This window comes from Silene latifolia, chromosome 9, assembly GCF_048544455.1.
Source record: "Silene latifolia isolate original U9 population chromosome 9, ASM4854445v1, whole genome shotgun sequence".
NCBI lineage: Eukaryota > Viridiplantae > Streptophyta > Magnoliopsida > Caryophyllales > Caryophyllaceae > Silene > Silene latifolia.
This window is the reverse complement of record NC_133534.1, coordinates 209,522,434-209,543,670: the sequence shown is the minus strand read 5'-3', so window position 1 is coordinate 209,543,670 and position 21,237 is coordinate 209,522,434. Positions and strand designations below refer to the sequence as shown.

General features: G+C 39.6%; 1 long non-coding RNA gene and 1 pseudogene across 1 annotated transcript; both read left to right on the top strand.

Annotated features, from left to right (window-relative positions):
- The window catches only part of LOC141600402 (6-phosphofructo-2-kinase/fructose-2,6-bisphosphatase-like), a 101,844-nt pseudogene that overhangs the window by 32,246 nt on the left and 48,361 nt on the right, over positions 1-21,237 (top strand).
- Positions 3,522-5,732, top strand: LOC141600404 (uncharacterized). The gene is made up of 2 exons (XR_012524313.1): positions 3,522-5,001; positions 5,523-5,732. It is a non-coding gene; the product is annotated as an uncharacterized LOC141600404 (long non-coding RNA).

The window sequence follows — 21,237 nt, the reverse complement described above, 5'->3', positions numbered from 1 at the left end:
TCTAGTTAGCCAATCATTACCGATTAATGACGGTCAGTCGACTGTATAAAGAATCATCCCTCACGTATTCTTAATTTGAGATTTAATTATGATATTTAAATCATTTGATCGCACTATTGTTGAGGACACATTTCCCAACATTACTTCGTAATTCTGACCGAGTACTTAACTATACTTGACCGAGTGCGAGTGCTTACTAGACCGAGTAGGCCTTACTCGATCTAGTTAGAAAGTTATGACGTCGGGATGTGGAAAAATTTCTACAGATACTCGACGAAATAGCGCCTACTCGATCGAGTAGGGTGTTACTCGATCGAGTACCCTAGACACTCGATCGAGTAGGTTACTGTACAGTGAATCTTACGGGTTTCTTAAAACCCCTATTCTTCCTATTTCTTCTAATTCTTCTTCTATAATTTCGAACCCTAAGCCTTGTTTCCTCTCAAAATACTTCCTCATCCTGTGTTGGTGGTGATTCTTGGGGTTGTTTTCTTTGCTTGATTTCGTTTCTTTACTTTACTACTTAATCAAGGTATGCTTTTCTTCCTAATTTACATGATTTATTGATTTGAATGTGTTAGAATAGTGATACAGTCTGAAGTTTTCGATTCATATGGATAGATTATTGCTTTTAATTGTTGTAATATGATTCACATGCTTCCCTTGTATGAATGTTGGTGATTAATTGCTGTAAAATAGGCTAGAAATTGCCAATATTGAAGCCGACATTTCTAGGGTTTACAAATTTGAAATTGATTTTTGATTGTTTTACATTGATTAGATGATGGAATTAAGTACTATACATTGTTTATATCATGTTGAAGAATGAATTTTGATGATTATCACCTTAAAAAGTTGCCTTAAAACTCCGTCTTAAAAGTGCCCAAGTGGAAATTCGGTTGCTATATTTGAAATTTGGTGTTGTATATGACTGCTTAGGTAAAGGTTGAACTTCAATATGATAGTAGTGATGTTAAATGATGAAGAATATGTCAAAATAATTACAGCTGTAGAGACCGTCTGACAAGTTTAATTGAGTCATTTGTTTCTGATATTGAAGGTGATGATGATATGTCCTAAATTACTTTTCCATGAGCTAGTATGAATGCTTCACATGTTATTACATGGGTGTATAGAGTAACCTTAGAATCATGCTAGGATATTGGAATTGGTTGGGTATGTATGTTTTCCATGATAAATTTTTCACAACTATTGTCTATGAGTTGCTCTAAACTGAAGTTATGTGTCAAATTTGGGAAACTGTTGGTGAATGTGTGTACCTAGCTGAGTGTTCAAAGTTAATGGCATGAATTATGTGCTCCACATGTCGAACTTGTTGATGAATTTGTGTACTTAGCTGAGTATGTAAGGTCCAAATTGCGTGAAGTAGATGCTTTACATGTTTATGTAAGTTGCTTAAGTCATATGCTGGAACAGATGTCGAGACCGAATGTAGGGACCCGTCAGAGTAAACGGGGGAGGGTTACCCAACCTGAGATGGGGGAAGGGAGTGGACCCGTGGTACCTGCAGTTCCGGAGTACCCTTCTGTTGTGTTTGTAGATTTCAAACAGAGAGAGCGTTTTGTAGATTTGCAAAAACGCAAGATGAGACCAACGAGGTGTATAGACACTACACTTTTGGAGGAGTTGGGAATAGAGACGGATGTCCGTCACATATTCGAGACTTTGGGCTTTACGGGTTTGTATAGGCTGAGGAAACACTCTTATCCTTTTCTTACCTTGGAGTTTATGAGCTCCTTTAGTTATGACCCAGCTGCCCAGACCGTTGAGTTTCGGTTGATGAACACCAGTTTCCTGTTGACTATGGATCTGTTTGCGTCTCACCTTGGGTTGGCCAAGCCTCCCAAGGATTCTATCACTGATATTCCTGCTGAGTGCGGTGTCTACCGCCTAATGCCTTGCTTGACCGGAAGCTTGGCTCCACCTCAAGCAACATGTTGATTAATGATGTTCAGCATGTTACCTTGAGGGTCTTTCTCCGTTCTCTTTCTAACCTCCTTTATGACGAAAGGATATCGATGGCGAATAATCATGAGGTGTTGCTTCTGATGTCTTACCTCAACCCGGAGCGGGCCAGGAAAGTGGTCTTTAATGCTCCTTCCATCGTCTGTGCTGCCCTTGCCTTGATGACTACTACTTCTTCGCGGTACTTGAGCTGTGGCGCTATCGCCACTCGGTTAGCTGAAAAGCTAACCTCCTTTGAGGCTTCTTTTCGGACTACGTACCTTTGGCTACCCCAGTGCCTACCATGGACTGTGACTACTATCTCGACCTAAAGTGGTTGAGAACTTTGGCTGACGGTAGCCTAGCCTGGAGGGTGTGAGGCATGAGTTGGATGAAGATTCCATATCCTGAGCACCTCCCACTGACGGAGCCTTTGGAGCCGGCGGTTGTGGCTGTGGACTCTGATGATGAAGAGAAGGAGGAGGATGTTGATAGACCACGCCAGCTGCAGACCTACCTCATCGACGACACGATTCTCGAGGTGATGCCAGAGCCGACGAAGGGCGAGAACGCGGCGGTTGTGGTGGAGAGACCCAGGTTGGGGAGAGGACCCCGTCGAGTGAGGGAGAGGACCTCGGAGACTAGGCCACAGCCGGTAGCACCTCAGCAGCAGCAGCGTCCTTTTCCGTGCTACCCTTACCTTGACACCCCGGAGACGCGATCTAGCTACTTGGCGGAGAGAGTGTCATCTACTTTGACACTCAGGAACATGCACGAGATGGCGTACACTCAGGGGATAGGGACCGAGGGACCGCATCCGGTTTGGTGGAGTGGAGTTGGGGATTATAGTGGGGTTTTCCACTCCTACGGGGTGGATCAGTCGACGTGGGGGACACCTCAGTCCTTTGCCTACGGTGGCTTGACCCCATGGTACGAGAGTCCGGGAGCCGGAGCAGGAGGTGATGTGGGTATTGGTTCATCAGGAGCGGGTACGTCTGGAGGTGGTGGTGATGGTGATGATGAGGTAATGGTTGAGCAGCAGCAGCAGCAGGAGTGATGCTCCTTGTTTTATCTTATTTATGGTCGTTGGTAGTAGATGTTGGTAGTGTCGTTAGATTTTAGTAGTTATTTTCGTCGAAACTTTGGTTATGGATATGTATTGTTGGCCATAAGGCCGGATTTGTTAGTTAACATTGTTGCAGGATTAGTTTTGGGGTCGGGAAATCATCTCGACTCAAGTTATGGGACGGCTATGTATATATATGTTGGTTTATGACAGGTTTTATAAGGCATTTGACTTGTAGGTACTCGACAGAGTACCCCCATACTCGATCGAGTAGCTACAGGTATGACAGATTTGATGCATTCTGATCTCGGGCTACTCGATCGAGTAGCATGTCACTCGATCGAGTACCCTTACATACTCGATCGAGTAGCACTGTTACAGGAGGTTTTCGAAAATTAAAAGTGTGCAATTGTTTTATAATTGCACGTTTGAGGTTTAATGTGGTTATTAGTGCGTAGTAACGCCTTTGAACCGTTAATTTCATATGTTAGACGTTGCGCTTGGGTTTTATATGCATCTTTGTCATAAGTAGTGAAGTGGTGACGGTTTCTTGTTGTTTTAATATTACATATGCCATATTACTATCTATCCATCGAAGTTACATCTTTTCATACGTTTGTGCACACGATATTAACATGCTTTATGGACGGCGGCTAGTTATTCAGGTGGTTTGTGTATGATTTATAAATTAACGAGTATATGCTTAGCGAGTAATGTCCATAATAAATAATATGGTTCTAATTTATGTTATGAAGCAAGTAATGGATAATATGTGTGCTAATTTTGGTGGTGAACTTCGGGGACGAAGTTCCTTTTTAGAGGGGAAGAGTAATGTCGCAAAATAAAAAGGCTGATTCTAAAATTATGTTGTTGTTTGTTTATAATGTTTTGTTGTTTAATTGCAAAATTTTCTAGTACTTTGATCACATTGCTTATATGAAGTGTAAGTGGTTACTTTAGTTCATTGAAGTGAATGTGATAGTATGTTTTATGGACGGTCATAAAGAGCTAGTTGTGGTGCAAGGTGTCGTAATAGAATGAATTAGTGTGTAACACGGTAGTGTTAGTTGTGCAGCATGAAGTTGATATGAGATATGTTTCGGGTTGATAGTTGTTATCATATGATGGGTGATCGTTGTTTGTGCTGGTTCGCATTGCGAGGTTGATGTTTTATATATGATAGTTTGTAGGAGTTGATGTATACATATAGAGTCACAGTTGATGATGATAATGTTTGCATGATAGTTGTAAGAGTCGGTTTGAATAGAGCGTTAGACGGTGATGATGATGACATGGGAGATGGTATTTCCGAGGAGTAATGACTTGAGTAGGAAGAATGGTGATGGCGTGTTTTTCCGTGTCTTGTGCGTTGAGTTAGGTGAGTTGAACTTCAGGGACGAAGTTCTTTTTAAGGGGGGAAGACTGTAATACCCGCCCTTTTAGAGACCTTTTTACCAGCGTTGACTGACCCTGGGAGCGGGAATAGTGTTAGAAGTGCGTGCCAAAACTATCTTGGGTTACGTGTTATGAGTGGTACTCGGTAGAGTAGAGTCTACTCGATCGAGTAGCTAGGTTACTCGATCGAGTAGGGGGCCACTCGATCGAGTATGTTGGGTACTCGATCGAGTATCGAGTTTTCAGCGAGGGTTTTTAATCGCGTTTTGTTAAATCCGCAAATCATTTCCGCCTCATTCCTCCTATTCTTTGGTCGCCTCTTTCCCTTCCCTTCACCACAAAACCTCCATGGAAGCCTTTTGAAGATCCTTGTGCCTTAGGAGAGTGTCACTTGAGTCGGGTAGCGGTCTTTTGCCGGGTTTCTCCTTATAGGTATGTCATAATCATCATCCGTGTCCTCATCTTTGCAATTAGGGTTTGCTTGATAGTAATAGATGATTGTGTTGTGCTTATAGACTTTGCTTGATTGCTGGATATGTCATATGTTGGCATGGATTGGTTGCAGTTGCTTAAAGGTAGGTTCGCCTACTCAGTTTCTGTAGATAGTCTAGTGTGTCGATTGTCGTATCAGGGTTGTTGTGTTTTGGCTGCGTGGTATGGCAGCGTGTATGCTGTAGTTGGTTATTACATACAGTTTGTTGGTTGTTGCGTTTCAGCTGTCTGTGTATTGTTTGTCTCTGGTTCGCGAGGCGCGTCCTCGGCTGAGTGGAGTCACTTGCGGGAGTGGCTTCACGCCCTAGATTCGCCCTTCGTGGAACCCGCCACGGAAGGGGATGTGCACATTAATGGACAGGGTTATCGCTCGGTATAATGAGTGGGGATTTGGTGGGTACGGCTGCGGTCCCCCACTGGTAGGGCTGGTCCAGTGGACAGTCAGTGACAGAGGTTGGTTAGATTATTGTGATTGTGTGTGAGATTGATAGCGTCGTATTGTGTTGATAGTTGTGGTTGATTTTGGTCGTATCTTATCTCAGTACTGACCTTGTGCGGTTGTTTTATTTGTTGTGTGTCTGCCGTGATCCCTTATGGTGAGCAGTCGGTCTTATCAGGTGTTGATGTTGTTGATGGCTGGAGTTCGGGCAGGGATGAGTCTTCACAAGATTCAATAGCTTTAGAGAGTAGTCTTTGAGTTGTATCTTTTATATCGTTGTTGGTTTTAATTCACTCGTAATATAACATAATAGTTCTTTTATCGACATTTGATTATTACTGTCCTCGGGCAACCGAGATGGTAATGCCCTTATATACTAAGGAAGGCCTAGTTTAGGCTCCTCTGAATATGGGGGTGTTACAGTATTATTGGTGCCTCATTTCTTAGGCACCAATAAAGCTGTCATGACCCAAGGACTAAGGTATGTTGCACATAGCCTCGGTTTATCAACTCTTACACTTGCCTTCACAAATCTTCCATGCACGTTGCAAGGTACAAGATAAACATTGCAATCTAATCATAGATAGTGGTTCATGTACTGATATTGTGGTTAGGGAATAGGAATCATCTTTAACCATACAAGCTACATTGGTGGATGGGAACAATAGTATCTAAGTTAGAAAGCAAGCTTTAATTTCATTTCACTTAGGACCATATGACGACGAAGTATGGTGTGATGTGATTCCAATGAGTGCTTGTCATCTATTATTGGGACGTCAATGGGAATTTGACCCTAGGGTTGAAAATAAGGGAGGACATGCCTTGGACACGCCTAGGACGGACCAGCTTCCGTACCTTCCCAAGTCACCATGCTCACTTCGTGTGAACCAATTTCAAAGCCTGGCGATCTTGTATATGTCACAACCAATTAGAACCTCATTTTCATTATCCTCGAATGATCCTGCATCACCCCTCAGACCCTAACATATACCTTTACCCCAATCCTTTCTTAGCTTTGATTACTGCTTAATAAATCCTAATGACACCATTAATTGGTCCTTATATCTTCCCAGTACTCATCTTTACTCCCCAACCCACCTCACCCCTCAGACCCTAACATATACCTTTACACCAATCATCTCTTAGCTTTGATTACCGCTTAATAAATCCTAATGACACCATTAATTGGTCCTTATATCTTCCCAGTACTCATCTTTACTCCCCAACCCACCTCACGTAGCATTACCAGAGACCGACTCGAACTAGTAACCAAATAATTGGAGAGGACAATCCATAAACAACCCGAGACAAGCAACCCATGCTTTATCCAGCCTTCAACTAAGCGTATTGGACCGTAATTCGCCACCCGTTTACCAATGAAGATCTTTTGTTGGAATTGTAGGGGGCTAGGATCGACGGATGATCCTACAATTCCTTTTCTACATTGAAGCGTCCCCCAATATCATCCGTCCATTTTGTTTCTTCAAGAAACCATGATTTCTTTTGACTTGGCTTCATATAAGACTTCTCATCTGGGCCTGCCTAATTATTGCGGTGTTGATTCAGTTGGACGTAGTGGCGGCCTCCTTTTGCGATGGGATAACTCTCTACAAATAACTACTTTATATATAGAACCTCACTTTATATTATGTAAATTAGTAATCCCTATGACACCTTGTACAAATAATGTAATATATGTAATATTTATATATGGTGAAGCTTGGTTTGAATATCGTCAATCTTTATGGGATCGTATCTCTTCCCAGGTTGTGAACTTTTCTCCTTTGCTCCTCATAGGTGACTTTAATCAAATTGAATTGTTTGCTGATAAGTTTGGAGGTTCGGATTTCATTAGGGGTCAGGGTGATTTTACGGCTTGGAAAATTCAGAATAGTCTTATGGATGTTCCTTTTTTTGGACCCCGGTTCACTTGGATGAATAGTCAGTTTGATGGTAATTTTATAATGGAACGTCTTGACCGTGCTTATGCTACTCAGGATTGGTTTACTCTTTTTCCGTCTGCTTCAATTTTGCATCTTCCTATTCTTGTCTCGGATCATGCACCAATACTTTTTTCTTTAAACCCGGATTCTAAACCACATAAACGACCGTATCGTATTGACAACTGGTGCTTATCCTATCCTGAAGTCCGTGAACTAGTTTTAAAAGTTTGGGAAACTCCTTTCTTTGGGTCTGCGATGTTTGTGGTGTCCCGTAAACTTGCCACAGCTTGGCGTGCAATCCTGCAATGGGTTATCAATCATCGCATCTCTCAAGGGGTCAATTGGTCGGAAATAGAAGCTGATTTGGATTTATCTGCTACTCATATAGTTGACGAAATTTCCGCATCAGATTTTCTGCACCTTCGATCCTCTCGCTTACAATTGCTTCGAGATCAAAGATAATACTGGGTTCAACGCTCAAAGGTCAAAAGTGAGATTTTGGATGGGTTTCCTACACGCTTCCTTTATAATCGAGTGAAACAGAGATCAACCAAACATCGTATCATTGCCCTTCGAACTACTGATAACGTATGGTTGGAGTCCCCCACTGATATTACTGCGGAGATTGTTACTTACTTCAAGCTTTTGCTCACCTCTAATACCGCTTTGGCTCCTGCTTCTCATGTCGAATCTTTGCAATCTTGTTTTGATGGTTTAACTTTTCCCAGGCTAGGATCCTTTGAATGCTCTTTATTGCAAGAGCCTTTCAGGGAAACTGATGTTATGACTGCTCTTCGTGGTATGGATGCATCAAAATCCCCGGGTCCTAATGGCATTACACCTCTTTTTTTCCACGCTTTTTGGCCACAGATAGGCCAATTAGTGACCTCGACAATTCTTCGGTTTCTTAATTCAGGTGTCATGCTAAAGGAATGGAACAATACCATCATTGTTCTAATACCGAAAACTGATAAACCGGAGTGTGTCTCGCAATTTAGACCGATTAGCCTATGCAATGTCATATACCGTTTGGCTTCAAAGTGTATGGCTAATCGTCTTAAGTTGGTAATTCCTTCTCTTATTTCTGAATCCCAGCAAGCGTTTGTTCCTGATCGTCTCATGTCTGATGGCTGCCTTATTGCTCATTAGATAATGCACTATATTAACAATACTAAGAAAGGAACAAACTGTTACTCTGTCATCAAGCTAGACATGCATAAAGCCTTTGATTGTGTATCCTGGAATTTTCTCATGTCAGCCTTGGATCTTTTTGGTTTTCCAATTTCTTGGCGTAATCTCATTTGGGAGTGCATCTCCACTGTGACATATAGTATCATGATTAATGGCGAACCTTCCGCTTCTTTTCATCCTTCTTGTGGGTTACGACAAGGAGATCCTCTATCACCTTATTTATTTATCATGTGTATGGAAATTCTCTCTCGTCAACTTCAGGCAGCTGAGTCCAGACATCAACTAGTTGGCCTCAAGATTTCTCAGTATGCTCCGCCTTTATCACATTTGTTTTATGCTGATGATGCTTTTATTTGCTGTAAGGCGACGCCTGCTTCCTTTGAGTGTATTCGGGATATTTTCCATGCTTTTGAAGCTGCCTCGGGTCAGATGATTAATCTTCAAAAGTCTTTTATTAAATTTAGTCCAAATTCGCCAGCTGATTTCAAATCCCACATGACATCTATTTTGCGTATAAACGATGCTGATTCCTTTGGTACTTACTTGGGTGTTCCGGTGGACCTTCCTAAATGTAAGAAGAATGCTTTTCATGATCTCCTGGACAAGATTACTACACGTATTTCGTCATGGGCATCTCTTCATTTATCTCAGCCTAGCAAGTTGGTTATCATTAACTCTATCTTGATTGGTTCGTTGGTCCATATTCTTGCTGCTGTTCCTCTACCACTTTCAGTCTCTAAAAAGCTTGACTCCTTAATTGCGGCCTTCTGGTGGAGTAAGAACTCTTCTCAACGATCAATTCACTGGCTCTCTCAGCCACACTTACATACTCCAAAGGATATGGGCGGTCTTGGTATCAAATCAGTGACCGTTCTAAGTCAGGCTTATCTCTTGAAGAATTTTTGGCGCATCCATCATAGACCTACTGGTATTCTTGCTAAATATCTCGCACCCAGATATCGAAAAGATCTCCCTATTCTATCTCAGAAGTCCAAGATCTCACAGCCATCTTTTGTCTGGCAAGGACTTTGTAAAGTTGCTGCAACTTGCTCTGAAGCTATGGCATAGAAAGCTGGTAATGGCAATTTAATTAATCCTCTCACTAGTCATTGGGTACAAGGAAAGAAACCAGGTGTTCGACAAGATCAGAGTTGTCACTCTCTTGCAATTTCAGATTTGATTAACGAGAATGGCTCATGGAAAACACCTCTTATCTTTCGTATCTTTGACACTTCAACTGCTAAGGCCATTTTGGCTATGGAACCACCCCTTCTTGAAATTGATGACTATCTGTATTGGAAATACACGGAGGATGGCGCCTATAATATACAATCGGGCTACAAGTATCTTTTACTTAAACTTTCACCACAACCACCACAGTTATGTGTCTTCCCATGGAAATTGATTTGGCTAGTCCCGTTCTCAAACAAATTCCCCCTTTTCATTTGGCGCCTTGCCCATCACATCATCCCAACAAAGACTGTTCTAGCCCATAGAGGTTTTAGCCTTGATACTTCCTGCCCGTTATGTCGATCGGGTACGGAGACACCTGAGCATTTGTTCCGTTCATGTGATGTAATTCAGCACGTCTGGAGGGCTCCGTTGCTTGGGATTCGATCTATGGCTAACTCAAATGTCTCTTTTATTAAATGGCTTGCTGATCATCTGTTGTATCTTTACCGCTCTTCATCAAAAGGTTTTGATGGTTTACTGTACTTCTTTTGTGTCTTGCGATCCATTTGGCTCACTCGCAACTCCATTGTTTTTGAGAATGCTACACTTACGCCTGTACGCATACTTCGTCTAGCAGAGACCTTGCACCGGTCCCACTTAAGTTTATCTTCTCTCTGCCATGAAGAATTTCATTCACGGCGAATTTCTAACTTGGCAGGTATGTATCCACTGACTTCGACTGCTACGGTCTCTTATGAGATCTCCATTTGCAGGAGTCCTGTTCAGGATGGATATGTGGCTTCAGTTGTATCTGGCTCTTGCTTGCCTAAGATCTTCCACTTGCGTGCTTCCTCTTTGTTCGCGGCGACCTCTCACGCTTTGCACCAGTTTATGACAAGTCAAGCGTCTTCTTTCGCTGATACTGCTTTTATCGTTTCATCACAAAAATTATGTTCAGTTCTGGCTTCTCAAAAGCCAGTCCCAATTGATGTGCGTAATTCCCTGCGTGGAATTCGCACCTTCCTTCGTTCACGACGTAACTGGTCGGTTAGTTTAGCTACTGGTTAGTTTCCTGTTTTACTTGTTTTGTTCTGGACCCTTCTGTTTTTCCTTTCTTTTCCTTTAATATATGATTTACATTTGTCGAAAAAAAAAAAAAAAAAAAAAACACTAAGCTATGAACAAACCCCGGAAACAAATAAAAACAGCCCCATTATCTTCGCTGCAACACAGCGAAAACCGGTAACAACTCATGCTTTATCCAAAACCTATTACAAAAGGTCTCTCTATAGTCACTTTAGAGGACATAGCATACCCGCACTTAAATACTGCAAGAATTGTTTACAGGCCTAACAAAAAGCTTTATCTGATTATATATGAGACCTTGTTTGTTTAAAAAAAAATATTCCATGAATACGCGCAGTTATGTAACTTACCTTATATTGAACAAGAATATAATTATCTTTCATGGTTTCACAGACTATGTTCCCGTTATCGTCTTCAACTATCAGAACTTCCTGAGGTTTCTCGATTTGGCAAATCATCAACAAGCACAACTTTGACATAGGACCAGCATAAAGTTGCCTCCGTTGTAGAATTTGATTGCCCAGATCATAGACCATTAATTATGCCGGATAAGAAAGACGTCTAATAAACCATATATAAAAAAGCATCTTGATGGTCAGTAATAAACCTGAAAACACATGACCTCAGCCCCATTTTTGATACTTCAATATTATAAAATAAATTTTGTTCTAGTAAACAAAATAATCAAATTTTAATACTTGGTTCCTCATTCCTAATTCCATAATGTTAAATCAAACAATAGGTATGGGGTTTATACTTTATATTCATTGCATTCAACACCTGATATTAGGGAATTCAGTTAAGTTCTATTCCAACATGGTATAATTCCTGATTCCAAACCTTGCTATTGTGCAACCCAATCACACCCTAATTAGCATGCTCTTCTGTATGTTAGTCATTTAGCGAACTTTTGTTCGTAATTGCTGGCACTCAATCTGATTATAATTTTTTTTTGTGAAGACGTTTTTATTCCCTTATTTCTACAACTGTCTCTCGTGGCCAGAGAAAGGAAAGAGAGATAATATACTATACTACTATGGTCTTTATGCAGGAAATGGAAGTAGCGATTCCAGGTCCTGCTAAAGTGTATGCATCTTCTCCTGTGATGGAAACTACATCAGGTGCAGCGGTTCCATCTTTACAGAGGCAAGGATCTCATAAGGAACTATTTGTCGACAGAGGTGTTGGTTCTCCAAGGCTAGTCAAATCAGCTAGTTTGGGTGCATTTGCTACTGACACGAAGCTTGGCTCAGAAAATAAGGTCTTTAAAGCCTGCCATCCCTTTTTTCCTGAGCTCGACTTAAAAAGGTTCTTTTAGTTTTCCTCGATTTTGATTTCTATTATATGCTCATCTGTTAAAATTCTAGAATGCAATGCCAGAAGCGGCTGGAGCGGTTACAGCAGCAGCTGTAGCTGACCACATGCTTGGACCAAAGGAGGATAGGCATTTGGCCATTGTTCTGGTATTTTATGAATCAAACTTTAGTGTCCTAATTTTTTGTGCTGTTACTCCTCTCTCTCAATTTATTGCTCCCCCATCTTATATTAAAGGTTGGTTTGCCTGCTCGGGGTAAGACGTTCACTGCTGCTAAACTGACGAGATACCTTCGATGGTTGGGCCATGACACCAAACACTTTAATGTAGGAAAGGTGAGTAACGGTCTTTACTAATAGTCCCTAGTGCCAACCCTCTTTCTTTCTTTTCACCGTCTAAATCAAGATGCTCATGACTTGCTTTCTCTCACAGTATCGACGCCTGAAGCTAGGAACTAATCAGGTAATACTTGGCTTGTTAATTGTTGATTCAAGTTGGTTATGATTACATAACTCAAGTGTTATATAAGAAGATAGTTTACAAAATGTACTTGTATGAGCAGAAAGCAAAATTTGTCTTCTTTTTGTTACCTTTCCTCATCAGTAATGTGTATTGAATTTTTCATCAGGTATTTTTTTGCCTGAATAGTCCTTGTTTATGTTTGATGAATCTTGTTCCTTCTATTGCAGTGGGCTGACTTTTTCAGAGGTGATAATCCAGAGGGCATTGAGGCACGCAATGAGGTAAGTTCCTTTCCGAATTCATCTTAACGTAGTGTATCGTTCAGTCGACATGAACTACTTTTATTTTGAAAGCTGAATTTCATAATTTATTGATCTTGTTTATCTGGCATAAGGGGCTTAAATTACCTTAACACTGTTACATTGGCTAGTGAGTGTTTCTGGTCAAACATTGGGTTTCTTGAATTATTTATTTTAAGAGTTAATTCTTAGCCCCCTTCTTTTTTATACCTCGTTTAAAAACTCATGCGCCCCTCCCCCAACAAATTTCACCTTTTACTTATCATTTGCTCCAAAACTCCCGCCTAGAGCCAATTTATTACAAAATCAAAACGATATTTTGGATCATATATCAACCTTGAAATATCTTCATTTCCCCAAATTAACTTTTGGTGGCAGGGAAAGATCATTCATGATTAATATTGGATAAAAAACTTCTACTTTTGGTGGGAGATGTTTAGTAAAGGTAGGGAGGGTTTGGTAAAAAGGTAACAAAAGGTCGGGTTTTCGAGGTATTAAAACGCTGGGGTTGTGAACTAAGGGGGCGTTTGGTTAGAGAGAGGAAAGGGAAAGGAAATTAGAAAGGGTAAGAGAGGGAAATGTAAAGGATTACCTAAAACTTAACTAGTTGTTTGGTTAAGTCAAGAAAATAAAGTGTGGTGGTTTGATGTTTGATGTTTGTTTTGGTGTACAGGTGGCGGTTTCGGTGGGGTGGTGTTGGTGCTGGTGGTGACGATGGCGTGGTGGTGATGATAGTGGGGTGGCTGTGGTGGTGGTGGTGGTGGTGATGGTGGCGTCATGGTGGTTATGGAGGTGGTGTTGCGGTGGTGGTTTATCTGGGTGGTTGTGACGGTAGTGTTTGATGGTGGTTTAGGTAGGGTAGTTGTGGTGGTGGTGGTGGCGGCGGCGGTGGCATCGTGGTGGTGGTTGTGATGGTGGTGGTGGCGTCATGGTGGTTTTTGATGGTGGTTTATGTCGGGTGGCTGTGGTGGTGGTTTTGGTGGTGGTGGTGGTGATGGCGTCTTATTGGTGACGGGTGTGATGAGAGTCGTAAGTGTGGTGGTAGGTAAATAAGGTGGTTGAAGGGTAACAAGGGTAATGAAATCTCATACCTTAGGGGGTGGGGGTAAAGAATTAGATGGATTGAGATGTAAGGAAGGGAATTGCATTCTCTTTGTTTGTGTCAAACAAACACCAACAAAGAGAATCAATAATTTTGTTTCCCTTTCCCTTTCTTATAGACCCTCAACCAAACGCCTCCTAACTCTTATTTTAGTTAGGACAAGTCACAGTAGCTCTATTGGTTGTAATACCTTATCATATGCAATTTAATATTGGCAGTCGAATTGCTTATTTTCTTTGGGTTCTTGATAAGGTTATTTTCAGTCGTTGGCCTATCAAAATAAATCCTAAATTACTACTAACTGGTAGCTAGTGGCAAGAAAGGGTCGAATCCAGAGGGAGGCGAGTTAATTAATCTAGTTTGTTTATATTTAAATTTGTCTTAAAGGTAACCAATTTCTTGAAGGATTTGTTTGTTGATTACTAACAACCAATTGCAATAAAAGTAAATAAAGACGAGTTCAGTAATATTAAAAGGTCTAGGGATTAGGTTCACTAGGTAGTTATTCGGGGTGTAACTCAATTCATTGATAGAGCAATTTATATTGTTTAAGGTTATATGATCGGTCGATTCAATATTCCCTTTAGATCTAATTTAACATGCAGTCGCTATCATTAAATCAGTCTATTCAGTTATCGCGGTCTATATTGATTCTAACCCGGTCGGTGAAAGTCTCGATTTGCTAAACTAGTCAATTAACCCTGGCGAGTAATTAACTAACTAGATTCAAGACAATAACTGAACAACAACAAAGAAGCTATTTTAACTATCAACTAGTTTTGTTACCCGTGAAAATCACGGGTTATCTCTAGGAAAATTAACAATTTAGATAGTTGATTTTTTTTTTTGTGAATATCAAATGAAATCGAAATTTATTTCATCATTGATACATATTCCTATTCTTTAATTTTGATCATCATCTAATAAAAATTCATAAATTTTAGAATTTGATTATGTACGAATTAGAAAACTTTAAAACCAAATTGAAATATTGAAGTTGTTAGTTGTATAAAAAGTGAATTTACCTGTGGAGTGTGCATGACATCAAGAGTTAGCCGTTAACCATACGATTTCACCACAAGGTCTTCCTTTCGTACCGCCTATAAAACAAAAGTACAACAAAAAAACAATACACAAATTAGTAATTCGTCATTCCAAATTCAAGTTAAAGAAAATACTGCAAATTTTTACCACCTCCAAATGATTGTTCTGGAGGAAAACAAATGAGACGATCTTAAATAGGACATGCTAAATAATGCTAATTTGGAAGTTAAATGATGTACACTAAAATTAGTGTTCACAAACTTTAAATGACATAAATATTAATTAGGAAAAAACAAAAGCATTCAAAGGGTTGTATATAATGGGTTGCTTTATATAATCTTTATGGTGATAGGAATTATTGAAAAATTAGTCTGAGAGTTAAATGGAATAACGGTTATGCTAGGATAGGGAATTAGAAGAGACTTGTGAGAAAATTCGACGATGCCTTTAAGAAAATCATTGGACTTATATGAAAATTATCGTGGGTTGAACTTATGGTTGAATATAAAATGCCATAATTTTACGTTTAAGAATATTATTAAGCTACTCATTTGTTTTTATTTTCAAGTTTGTGTAATTTTAAATAAATAAATAAATAAATGTATAATTTTTATGAGCTATATTACTATGAAAAATGTTAATCAATTCACTAACATTTTTGTTGTTGTAAAATGGGAATTTTAATTGTAAATTAAGAAATTTTGATGTGAATTTTGGTGTTACATCTTTTTTTTTTTTTTTTTGGAATTTTTTAATTCAACCATGAAATATTGTTTGTAATTTGGATGTTCATGAGTAATAGTTATTAAATGGAGGATTAGTGAATGGAAACTATTATGGGTTTAATAGCCATTATAAACTATTGATTCTCATCTTTTAATTTGCCTTTTCATTTATTTTTGAGTTACGAGTATTATTAAATAAGATAATTCATTAGTGAGGAGCTCAAAAGGTAAAACAAATAGGAAAAAATGTTAATGAAAATTACTATTATTATTATTGATCTTAAATAGTGGTTGAAATAAAATGTCATACCTTTACTTTTAAGAATATTATTAAACTTCACAATTATTTTATTTTTAATTAAAAGGGTTTGTATAACGATCTTAAATAAATAGATGTAGGTGTAAATTTTAAGTGGTACGATTTCAGGAAAGTTAAGTTTAACTTTTTACCCAAAAATAAATTAAAATATACAACATTTTCAACCAATATTTCATCATATGAAAATAAATTAAAAAAAAAACTATGAAAAACTTTAATTAGATTCATTAACATGTTTTATTACAAAACATTCAATTAAAATGTTAATTTTATAAGTTAATGTTATGTTGTCAATTGTCATTAATCAAGTAAGCAATATAAATTAAAATTAATTAATATTAACCAATCTAAAAATGATATGTGCAATAAAATTAAATGGTATATATGTCTGTATGGAGTATGGTTGGGTAGACGTGTGTCAATCTTAATCAAGGTGGCAATGTGAATGACTATGTGGCTTTTCCACATCCTATGTGGCTTTGTCTAGTTGACAATTTTTAGGATGCCTTTTAATAGTATTTTATAGATTCATTAATATAATCCCTTTCTAAGAACCTAGATCCCCTTTCACCCTAGATGAATAAATTAGCTACTCATGCTATTAAGATTAACAACAACAATGATAATTGAAGACATAATTAAAGACATGCAACAATAACAATAACAATTGAATAACTAATTGGGTTATTTGATGAGAATAATCCAAACTATTACCCATCTTCTTAAAATAAGCCCAACTAAATTTAATCTCAAAATAAACCCGACTTTATACACTCTCATCTTAAACTAAACCTTACTTCTGAAATAAGACCGTCAAAATTGACATTTCATCCTACCCGACATCATTCACCATTCACGATTCACCCACTAGAGCAGACCACCAAACCTAACCACCGGTGACCAGCACGTCATCAACATAGTCATCGGTGGCCGTAGATCTCCCTTATCCAATCCCTTATTCACAATGTCCTTGTTATTTTCCATCATCAAACACCGGTGACGACCACCGCTTCACCATACATATGCAGCAAGTTAGCAACATCCATCCTTAACAATCGCATCACCGCTATATTTTGCGCCCAAGGCCACCCAACCACCACGACGCTGCATCACACCTATGAATACAAACCTCAAACCCCTAGTTCTCCATCTCACAATTATAGCGACGCCTATTTACTTCACCCAAATTATCACTTTATCTCTCTCCTAGGGTTTCAACGCACCATTAATGGCAAGTTTAGCCCTCTTCCTAATGTTACCACTTCACTCACTAATGTTCACTATTTTTTTTTTTTCATTCGTTTGTAGGTATGATTTGTGTAGATTAGTATTTAGAGATGCGAAATTTGGTTGATTGTAGGAAATTATGTGGTGGATTAGAAAGGGAAGAGATTAAAAGAAGGGGCAAGTGTGGGAAAGTTTGGCTTAATGTCATCGAAGGGTAGGTTGTCGGCGACGAACGATTGCACAACCATCTGGGGAGAGGGGGTGGTTGTGGCAGTGAGAGTGATTGACTGGTAAAAGAGAAGGAGAAATGGTGGATCTTGGATGAGAGAAGGTGGAGGACTAGAAATGGAGGAAGATTATAAGAACAAATGAAAGAGAACAAGTTTACAAGAACATAGGAAAAGGTGACCTGTTAGACAAATAGATTTACCGGTGACAATAGGTAAATAAGAGGAGGATAGTAATTAAAGTTAAATGATGGTATTCTTTGGATTATTTTGGGTTATTGATTAGTTTGGATTATTTTCAGCAGATCATGCATAGCTGGAATTATTCCCTTCAAATAACCCTAACTAATTTGAATAATTAATGAAAAAAGATTAAATACTGTAGCAAATAAAGGTAGAACGAGTTGTAGATCTGAAAGTAATAGCAATAAACTAAACTAAGAGTTTTTCTAGGGTTTTAGAAGTAAATAAAGCGTAAAAATAACATAGGGTACGAATTGGATATTTATAATAAAGTGTAACCGACTTAAGGAAATTGCGCGAAACCCTCAGCTCGATGTGTACTCGATCGAGCCTAGGTTCACTCGGTCGAGTACATTCCCAGTTGATCAAGTTCGTGCCTGCTTGATCGAGTATTCTCCCGTTTCAGCTCTTTTCTTCGTGTTGTCTTCTTCACGTCTCTTCCTTTATTCTTCTAAATTCCCGTGCCATGCTCCGTGTATTCCTTCATGCCCACTCCCCGGTGCTCATTTCATTCCTTTGCTCCATAAATGCATCATTCCTGCATTAAACACCAAATAGCGGAAGTATCGACATTCTAGCGTAAAAGGCATGTAATTAATATAAACTAGCACGAAAACCGTATCAAAAGTAACTAAGGGGAGGCATAAATATGTATATAATTATGAGACATCAATTCTGGCGTAGAATTCGGGGAACCAATGTTTCCTTGGCGTAGGGACTTTGACATAATTTTATTTGCCGGGATTGAAAAAGTAATTAGCTTCTATTCACTTGTCATATAGCTGTCAAAAATTGTATTGGAAGATATAATATATAAAAGCTAACTTATCTTACCAATATTTGTAATAGCCGCCCTTTTAGAGACTCTTTGACCAGCGTTGACTGACCTTGGGAGCGGGAGTAGTCTTAGAATTGCGTGTCAAAACCATATTGGGTTGCGTGTTATGAGTGGTACACAATAGAGTAGAGGCTACTCGATCGAGTAGCTAGGTTACTCGATCGAGTAGGGGGCCACTCGATCGAGTATGTTGGGTACTCGATCGAGTACCGAGTTTTCAGCGAGGGTTTTATATCGCGTTTTGTTAAATCCGCATATCACTTCCGCCACTTTCCTCCTATCCTTCAGCCGCCTCTTTCCCTTCCCTTCACCTCAAAACCTCCATGGAAGCCTTTTGAAGTTCCTTGTGCCTTAGGAGAGCGCCACTTGAGTCGGGTAGCGGTCTTTTGCTGAGTTTCTCCCTATAGGTATGTCATAATCATCATCCGTGTCCTTGTTCTTTACAGTTAGGGTTTGCTTGTTAGTAATAGATAATTGTATTGTGGTTATAGGCTTTGCTTGGTCGCTGGATATGTTGTTTGTCGGCATGTATTGGTTGCAGTTGCTTAAAGGTAGGTTCGCCTACTCAGTTTCTGTAGATGGTCTAGTATGTCGGTCGTTGTGATTGTATTGTAATTGCTTAGTATCGTAGTTGTATTGTGACGGTTGTGATGGTGATTGTGGTTGTTGTCTCTGGTTCTCGAGACGCGTTCTCGGCTGAGTGGAGTCACTTGCGGGAGTGGCTCCACGCCCTAGTTTCGCCCTCCGTGGAACCCGCCACGGGAGAGGATGTGCACATTAATGGACAGGGTTATCGCTCATTATGAGGAGCGGGGATTTGGTGGGAACGGCTGCGGTTCCCCACTGGCAGGGCTGGTCCAGTGGACAGTCAGTGACGGAGGTTGGTTGGATTATCGTGATTGTGTATGAGGATGACAGCGTGTATTGTGTTGTTAATTATAGTTGCGATTGTTGTATCTTATCTCAGTACTGACCTTGTGTGGTTGTTTGTTTGTTATGTGTCTGCCGTGATCCCTTATGGTGAGCAGTCGGTCTTAGCAGGTGTTGATGTTGTTGATAGCTGAAGTCCGGGCAGGGATGAGTCTTCACGAGATATGATGGTCATAGCGAATAGTCTTTGAGTTGTATCTTTTATATCATTGTTGGTTTAAATCACTTGTAATATAACTTAATTGTTCTCTTATCGACATTTGATAATTACTATCCTCGGGCAACCGAGATGGTAACGCCCGTATATGCTAAGGAAGACCTAGTTAAGGCTCCTCTGAATATGGGGGTGTTACAAAGTGGTATCAGAGCGACGATTTTGGAACCTATAACAAATAAAAATAATGAACGTAGTGAGTCTAATAAAATGAACCTGGTGTATGTGGAATGGGAGCCCCAGCTGATGCTAGGTTTTGGGTGAGTAGGCGCCCTCATTTCAAAATCTTGGCCCCATGATGCTTAAGCCAGTCACAAGGTGCGGGGATGTGGAGTCCGTGTGTATATGTGTGACGTGTATGCTAATTGTGTCGGAATTACTTGTAGTTGAGTCTTGGTTAGAGTTAATAAAGATACGATAGTTGTATGTGGGTCGTGCTTAGTGAAGTGTTGGCATGATTAGTGAGCTTGTGTAATGATTTTGAGATACGTGACAAAAGTCTATTCGATAGAAATGCGTGGGAATGAGAGTGGTGTGCTATAATAGAAGGATGAACGTGTTGGTGTTTGCTGTAAGTTGATGGTGACGGTAGTCAAGTACGAGTTTATAAACCCTGCCGTGAGTACGATGATGATAGTTATAGAATTGTTGAGTTATAATTTGAAACATAGCATATAATGATGCGTTCATACCTTGTTTATAGGTTGAAATTTTTCCGCTGCGTAATAATTGATTTGTGTAAGATGAGTTGCTTATGATTGAATGTAGAACATGATAGAGTAATTTGTTATGAGGATATACAATTATATGTTATAAGAAAGAATGAGTTAATGCTAATTATATGTTTCATGTTATTGTGAAAGCGAGTTTGGTAGCGATATGTTAAGACAAGTCTTGAGTATGATAGGATGACGTGACTAAGCTGATGAGTGACTCGGTAGCAAGTAAACCGAGTTGGGTAATTGTGTAGCGTAATGTGACATACACCTTATTAGTTGAGACGATACGTTATGCGTGAGTAACGATTGCAATACGTGGTCGAGTGTGATAATTAGTGCCGAATTCCGAACTTAGTTTGGAATCGACACGCGGTGTTGTTTTGCAGGTATCTTTGATTTACTTTGTACTTCCGACCGAATACTTAGCTATACTTGACCGAGTGCGAGAGTTTACTAGACCGAGTAGACCTCACTCGATCTAGTTAGGAAGCTATGACGTCGGGATGTGGAAAGATTTCCTACAGTTACTCGACGAAATAGCTCCTACTCGATCGAGTAGGGTGGTACTCGATCGAGTACCCTAGACACTCGATCGAGTAGGTTACTGTACAGAGAATCCTACGGGTTTCTTAAAACCCCAATTCTTTCTATTCCTTCTCATCCTTCCTCTATATTTCGAGCCCTAAAGCTTGCTCCTCTCAAAATCCTCAAAATCTCTCATACTCTTGGGTTAGTGGTGATTCTTAGAGGTTTATTTCTTTGCTTAATTTCATTTCCTTACTTTGCTACTCAATCAAGGTATGCTTTTCTTCCTAATTTACAT